General features: G+C 50.6%; 1 protein-coding gene across 1 annotated transcript in view; it reads right to left on the bottom strand.

Annotated features, from left to right (window-relative positions):
* Positions 1-6,832, bottom strand: part of RpL35 (Ribosomal protein L35) — a 170,538-nt gene that overhangs the window by 40,530 nt on the left and 123,176 nt on the right. The gene's annotated exons all lie outside the window — the stretch shown is intronic.

The raw sequence follows: 6,832 nt of genomic DNA, 5'->3' as shown, positions 1-6,832 counted from the left end.
CAACGCGCTCCTAAATACGCAGGTCAAGAAATTCAAATTGTAGACAGCCACAAAATCCTTGAAGTTACTTTCTCGTCGCATCTCAGGTGGGATCGACATGTGGAAAATATTTGCAAAAAGCTCTCTTCAGTAGCAGGTGTTCTAACACGATGTCGATGGCTCCTTCCCACTCACGTGAAAATTCAAATTTATCATGCTCTTTTCGGTTCCGTAACTCTGTTTGGGCAACACCACAAAAACAAATGTGATAAAAATACAGGTTCTGCAGAAGAAAATGATCCGCTACATTGCAAACCTTCCTTATCTGTCTCTCCAACGCAAACTGCTTTTAGAAATTATAACATCATTCGTTTTGAACATATATATGTTTTTCGCATTTTGAGGTTCTTTTACCATTCTTCTCCTGCTTATAGAGATATCTTAATACGTACTACACATTTAAGGACCGCTTCGAATCGACTCTACACATGAAATACCGATCTCTGGTATATTCCATATTTTCGAATTAGTTATAAACTACAAACGCTTGAACACAATTTACCGACCACTCTCAATAAGTACAAAGTTTTGGATAGTGTTAAACCAAGCGAGTTAAATATGTATTTTGTTAATATATAGCCAGGTTGCATTTTAAGTTCCTCTGTTGTCTGCCGGTGCCATGTATGCCTATTGAGTGTTTCTTTTCTCTTTATTTTTCTCGGGTCTTCTCTTTGTTTTCATGCGTCTGTAAACTATATATATATATATATATATATATATATATATATATATATATATATATATATATATATATATATATATATATATATATATATATATATATATATATATATATATATATATATATTGTTCAGGTTCCATTTACAAATAATATTTACAAGGCAGGTCGAGAGGAGCCTGGTGCGCCGGCGGCAGGATACTTGACTTTCTCTTCTACTTACAGCCGCCGCACGTCTTCTTTATTCCTCAGAGCCCATGCGCAGCACGTGACATTTCCCCGTTCGCAGACGAAGCCCTCTGGGCCAGTCAATCAATCGGGGTCCCGAGAGTGGAATGGCTTCAGCCGTGCGACATGCACGACCTGGGTTGTCCTTGAGCGGCGTCCTTGCGTTGATTGGGGAGAGATGACATAGTTGAGGTCATTGAGGCGAGCAACAACGATGAACGGGCCTGTGTAGTGGGATAGCAGCTTTTCTGATAAGCCACGCTTGCGTAGGGGCGTCCACAACCATACAACGTCACCGGGCAGGTAGGAGACATCCTTGCGCCGGCGGTCATAACGCTGCTTAGAGCGATGCTGTGATGCCAAGGTGCGTATCCGGGCAATCCGACGGGCTTCTTCAGCGCGACATAGAGTGTTGGCAATAGAAGGCTCGGTGTCGAGAGAGAAAGGTAAGATGCTGTCGAGGGAGCTTCGAGGCGGACGGGCATAAAGAAGGAAGAATGGGCTGTAACCAGTTATTTCATGCCTCGACGTGTTATAGGCGTATGTAATGAAGGGAAGCACGTCGTCCCAGTTCTTATGGCGGGAATCGACATACATGGCCAGCATGGTCGTGAGTGTCCGATTGGTACGTTCAACCAGTCCATTAGTCTGGGGGTGGTACGGCGTCGAGTGGCGAAAATGGCATGAACTAAGACGCAGAAGCTCTTCCACAACGTCTGCCGTAAACTGGCGACCGCGGTCACTGATAACAACTCGAGGAGGTCCATGCCGGAGGATGACAGCACGAAGAAGGAAGAGCGAGACCTCAGCAGCGGTGGCGCAAGGTAGGGCGGCGGTCTCACAGTAACGGGTGTGGTGATCAACGCACACTATAATCCAGCGGTTACCGTTGGACGAGCGGGGAAACGGGCCGAGCAGATCGAGTCCAACTTGTTCATATGGCGTGCTTGGAGGTGGCAAAGGATGCAGGCGTCCAGGCGGAGAAGTCGTGGGAAGCTTGAACCGCTGACACTGCACGCAGGTGGCCACGTAGCGCTGAACCATGTGACGCATTTTTGGCCAGTAGAAACGTTCTTTGATGCGGTTAAGGGTCCTGGCAAACCCCAAGTTCCCAGCCGTGACGTCATCGTGCATTGCCTGCAGAACAGAGGAGTACAGAGTAGCCGGAACGACGAGGAGAAAGCGCGCACCTCCAGGCGAGCAATTCGTTCTGTAGAGTAAACCGTCGCGAACGCAGAAAGGGCTTGCGGATGTCGGGTCACGGGCTTCGGCAAAAAGCGGCGCCAAGTGCTGATCCTTGCGTTGTTCCATCTGGAAAGTGCCAAGATCTGGAAACTCTTGGGAAACGGCAGCGAGATAGTCATCGAAGTTTTCATCATCGGAAGTAGTAACCGTGAGCGGCAGCCGCGAGAGGCAATCTGCGTCGGCGTGTTGGCGGCCACTTTTGTAAGACACTTTGAAGTTAAACTCTTGGAGGCGTAACGCCCAGCGGGCCAACCGACCGCAGGGGTCGCGTAGATTGACGAGCCAGCACAGAGAGTGATGGTCTGTGACGACTGTAAAAGCACGTCCATAAAGGTACGAACGAAACCGTTGTACGCCGAAAACAACGGCGAGACACTCTTGCTCTGTTACAGTGTAATTGCGTTCCGACTTGCTGAGGGTGCGACTTGCATAAGCGACAACGTGTTGATTGCCCTCATGGCGTTGGATAAGCACAGCACCCACGCCGATGCCGCTGGCGTCAGTGCGGAGTTCAGTCGGTGCTGTCGGGCAGAAATGACGCAATATTGGCCGCGAGGTGAGGAGAAACTTGAGCTGCCGAAACGCGGAGTCGCATTCGGGAGTCCAGTGGAAAGGGGTGTCTTTCTGCAGGAGACTTGTAAGCGGGTAGGCTAAATCAGAAAACTTGGGAACGAAACGCCGAAAATATGAGCAAAGTCCTAGGAAACTCCTGAGCTCTTTCACTGATTTGGGTTCTTTGACACTGCTTACAGCTTCAACCTTCTGCGGGTCGGGTCTGAGGCCATCCTTGTCAACGAGATGACCAAGCACAGTAATTTGGCGTTCACCGAAGCGACACTTCTTCGAGTTCAGCACGAGGCCCGCTCTCTCTATGCAGTCTAGGACAATGGCTAAGCGGCTGTTATGTTCGGCGAAGGTCCTACCAAAAATAACAACATCGTCCAGATAACACATGCAAACTTGCCACTTCAGGCCACGTAAAAGCGTATCCATAAATCGTTCAAAGTGGCAGGAGCGTTGCAAAGGCCGAAAGGCATAACATTAAATTCATACAACCCGTCAGGTGTCACGAATGCTGTCTTCTCTTTGTCTTGCGGGTGCATCGGGATCTGCCAGTACCCGGACCGTAGATCCACCGAGGAAAAGTAGGAGGCTGAGTGGAGGCAGTCAATGGCATCATCAACGCGCGGGAGCGGGTAAACATCCTTCTTTGTGACAGTGTTAAGCCGGCGATAGTCGACACAAAATCGCCAAGTGCCATCTTTTTTTTTTTGACAAGGATCACTGGAGCAGCCCACGGGCTTGAAGATTCCTGAATGATGCCGCGGTGCAACATGTCACGGACTTGGTCATCGATTATCTGACGTTCGGAAGGCGAGACGCGGTATGGCTTCTGGCGAATCGGCTGTGCAGATCCAGTATTGATCATGTGATGGGTACGGGAAGCTGGAATCGGCGGTGGTTGGTCGCGACCAAAGTCAAACACGTCCGCATGCTTCATAAGAACGGCCACTAGTACCTGGCGGTCGCTAGTGGGTAGGGATTTGTTGACCATGGCTAGGAATTGAGAGTCGCTCAGATCGCGGCGTCTAGTTGGACGAGACAAGTTGTCAGTGATCGCGGCAACTGGTACAGAAAAACGTTCTTCAAAGCCAGCAAGTTTTAAACCACATGGCAATACTGCAGGTTCGTTGGAATGATTGACAGTCCAAAGAGTGGCATGGCCCTTGGTCACATGGACGACGCTGCGGGGTACTAGCACACTTTTCTTTGCACAGTTAAGGGAACAAGGTTCCACCACAGCATCGAAGGCATCAGAAATCGTGCTCGAGGACACAACGGGAACGAATATGGCAGACATTGCTGGAACGACGGTATCTTCAGAGACAGAAAACACTTGGGCAACCACTGGCGAGTCTTCTATGAGAGCTGACCGAAGGCCAGGACTTAACGATATGCCACCACTGCGGAAGTCGAGAGTAGCGCCGCACTGGTGCAAAAAGTCAATACCGAGGATGATGTCATGCGTAGAACGAGGGAGCACCGTGAATTCAGTTCGGAACATGTGGCCAGCGATCACTACATTCACAAAACAAATACCAATCGGAACCAATGATTCTCCCCCTACACCCCGGAATATAACAGCACGATCCCAAGCGAACATTATTTTACGACCCAGACGGTTCTTGAAAGTTGAACTCATAACTGACACCGTGGCACCAGTGTCCACTAAGGCCATGACGCAAATACCGTCCACTAAAACTTCAAGGCGGTTCCTTAACATAACAATGGGCAGAGGAATTGGCACTATCGATGATCCGGCGACCGCACCTCCATCGGCCGCACACGCTAGTTTCCCGGGGACGGTGGGGAACGACGTTGGGGGAAGGCGAGCGGCGAGAGCGGTGCGGAGGTGGAGTCAGACTTCGGTCAGAGGCAGGGGAGTCGTTCCGTGGTGGCGCGTAACTGGATGGGCGCTGAGACGATGTGAAGACACGGTCATGAACAGGCGCATTGAAACTCAGGCGAGGGTTCGACCATTGGCGCTGGGAGCGGGAAAACTGGCCCCGGCGACGGCAGAATCTAGAGATGTGACCGATCATACCACAGCGGTAACAAAGTGGTGGGTCGGGGGGGGGGGGGGCACTCGGGATAACACTCCTCGTAGCCAGTGTCGAAACGACCATCGTACTCCGGCTGCCGCAGGTGGCGTTGCGGATGAGCTGGCGCCCTGGGGCCGGGGCGGGTGATCCGGGGAGCGTCGCTGTAATCAATGCGAGTAGCACTGGTAGGGGCCTGGGCAGACAAACTCCAAGGGGAGGAGCGGGAGGCGGGAGCCGCCTGCAGACAACAGCTCCCATACGGGACCTCACTGCGGCGCGCAAGATCTTGATGCCGGGAGAGTTCGTCACGCACGATTTGACGAATGACGTCAGGGAGAGTCGCCGCATTCACAGGCTCGTGGAAATCCACGCTGGCGACGGTGGTGACGTTAGGCAGGCGACCGAACTTGGGAGTAATTCGACGCAGTTTTAGAGCTTCAAAGGTGCGGCAATGCTTGATGATATCCGTGGGCGAGTCTAAATTTTCTTTACTAATAAGAAAGCTGTAGACGTCCTCTGCGATGCCCTTGAGGAGATGACCAACGCGATCTTCGTCGGACATACTGGGATTAACGACTTTGCACAGCTTCAAGACCTCTTCTATGTAAGTCGTGCAGGTCTCTCCAGGCACTTGCGCTCTCTGAAGCAAAGACTGCTCAGCACATTTTCGTTTGGCAACAGTATCCCCGAAGCAGCTGCGGAGCTCTTCCATGAAGCGGTCCCAACTTGTTATTGATGCCTCATGGTTTTCGAACCAAGTTAGCGCGGTGCCATCGAGAAAGAAGACGACATTGGCCAGCTGAAGAGTGGCATCCCAGCCGTTGTATTTGCTCACCCGCTTGTAATTGGTGAGCCAATCATCCACGTCTTCGCCAGCCTTCCCGGAAAACGTCCGCGGCTCACGGTAGTGCTGCCAAGCGGGCGTTGCGGCGCCGGTCGGACGTGCGTCGGCTTCCTTGGGCATTTGCACGGGCAACGGTGGCAATCCGGCGATTCTTCGGCTGCAGCGGTTGCGAGAGGGATCCGTGGTGATCGACCCAGCACCTCCACCACACTGTTACAGGTTCTATTTACAAATAATATTTACAAGGCAGGTCGAGAGGAGCCTGGTGCGCCGGTGGCAGGATACTTGACTTTCTCTTCTACTTCCAGCCGCCGCATGTCTTCTTTATTCCTCAGAGCCCATGCGCAGCACGTGACAATATATATATATATATATATATATATATATATATATATATATATATATATATATATATATATATATATATATATATATATATATATATATATAGAGAGAGAGAGAGAGAGAGAGAGAGAGAGAGATTTAAGAGAAGTGGGCACTTCTACAGCGACACATTTATTTATCAACGTTTCGACCGCGGTGCGGTCTTCTTCAGGACTGTAGTGGTCTCGCGTCAAATGAATGTTTTAAGTTTGTGAGCTGCAGAGGAGGGCAAAAGGAGTGTAACAACCAAATAGCAACAACAGTTCAAAAAATTGAACAGAAAGTAAAAAAAATAAAGATAGGGGTGCGGGGAGCAGACAGGGACAAGATTGGGGGAGGAAGCAAAAAATAGAAAGAAAAGAAAAAAAAGGGGGAACTATTATAGTAAGGAAGGGCGGGGTAAAAAAAGGAGATGGCGAAACGAGAGAAAGGGAGAGAAAGACGGTGCGGGGGACATGGGCAGCGCGGCAACCACAGGCCTACGAAAGCAAAACGTGCAAACAAGAGACAAACAAAATGCACAAACACAAAGATGGGCGCCGCTGCAGATGCGTGGCCAAAGAGGCGCTGCTGCGCAAATGACACTGGCAGCGACGAACAGGCCAAACCAGGCGCCTTTTGGGGGGTCTCACTAATTTCCGGTGAGCCGAGGGCTAGAACGTTAAGGAAGGAGTGGGCTACGTTAACGAGCACATGTGTAAGAACTTACTCAGGGGGTCTGGGTTTCACTGAACGGTGCACCCCTCTCCCTGGGCGGGTCGTTGAACCGACTTCGTCGGGAATACTTGGTTGTAGTGGAGGAGGGCTGGG

Source organism: Amblyomma americanum, chromosome 1 (genome assembly GCF_052857255.1).
Source record: "Amblyomma americanum isolate KBUSLIRL-KWMA chromosome 1, ASM5285725v1, whole genome shotgun sequence".
In the NCBI taxonomy this organism is placed as follows: domain Eukaryota; kingdom Metazoa; phylum Arthropoda; class Arachnida; order Ixodida; family Ixodidae; genus Amblyomma; species Amblyomma americanum.
This window is presented reverse-complemented; position numbering and strand designations above follow the sequence as displayed.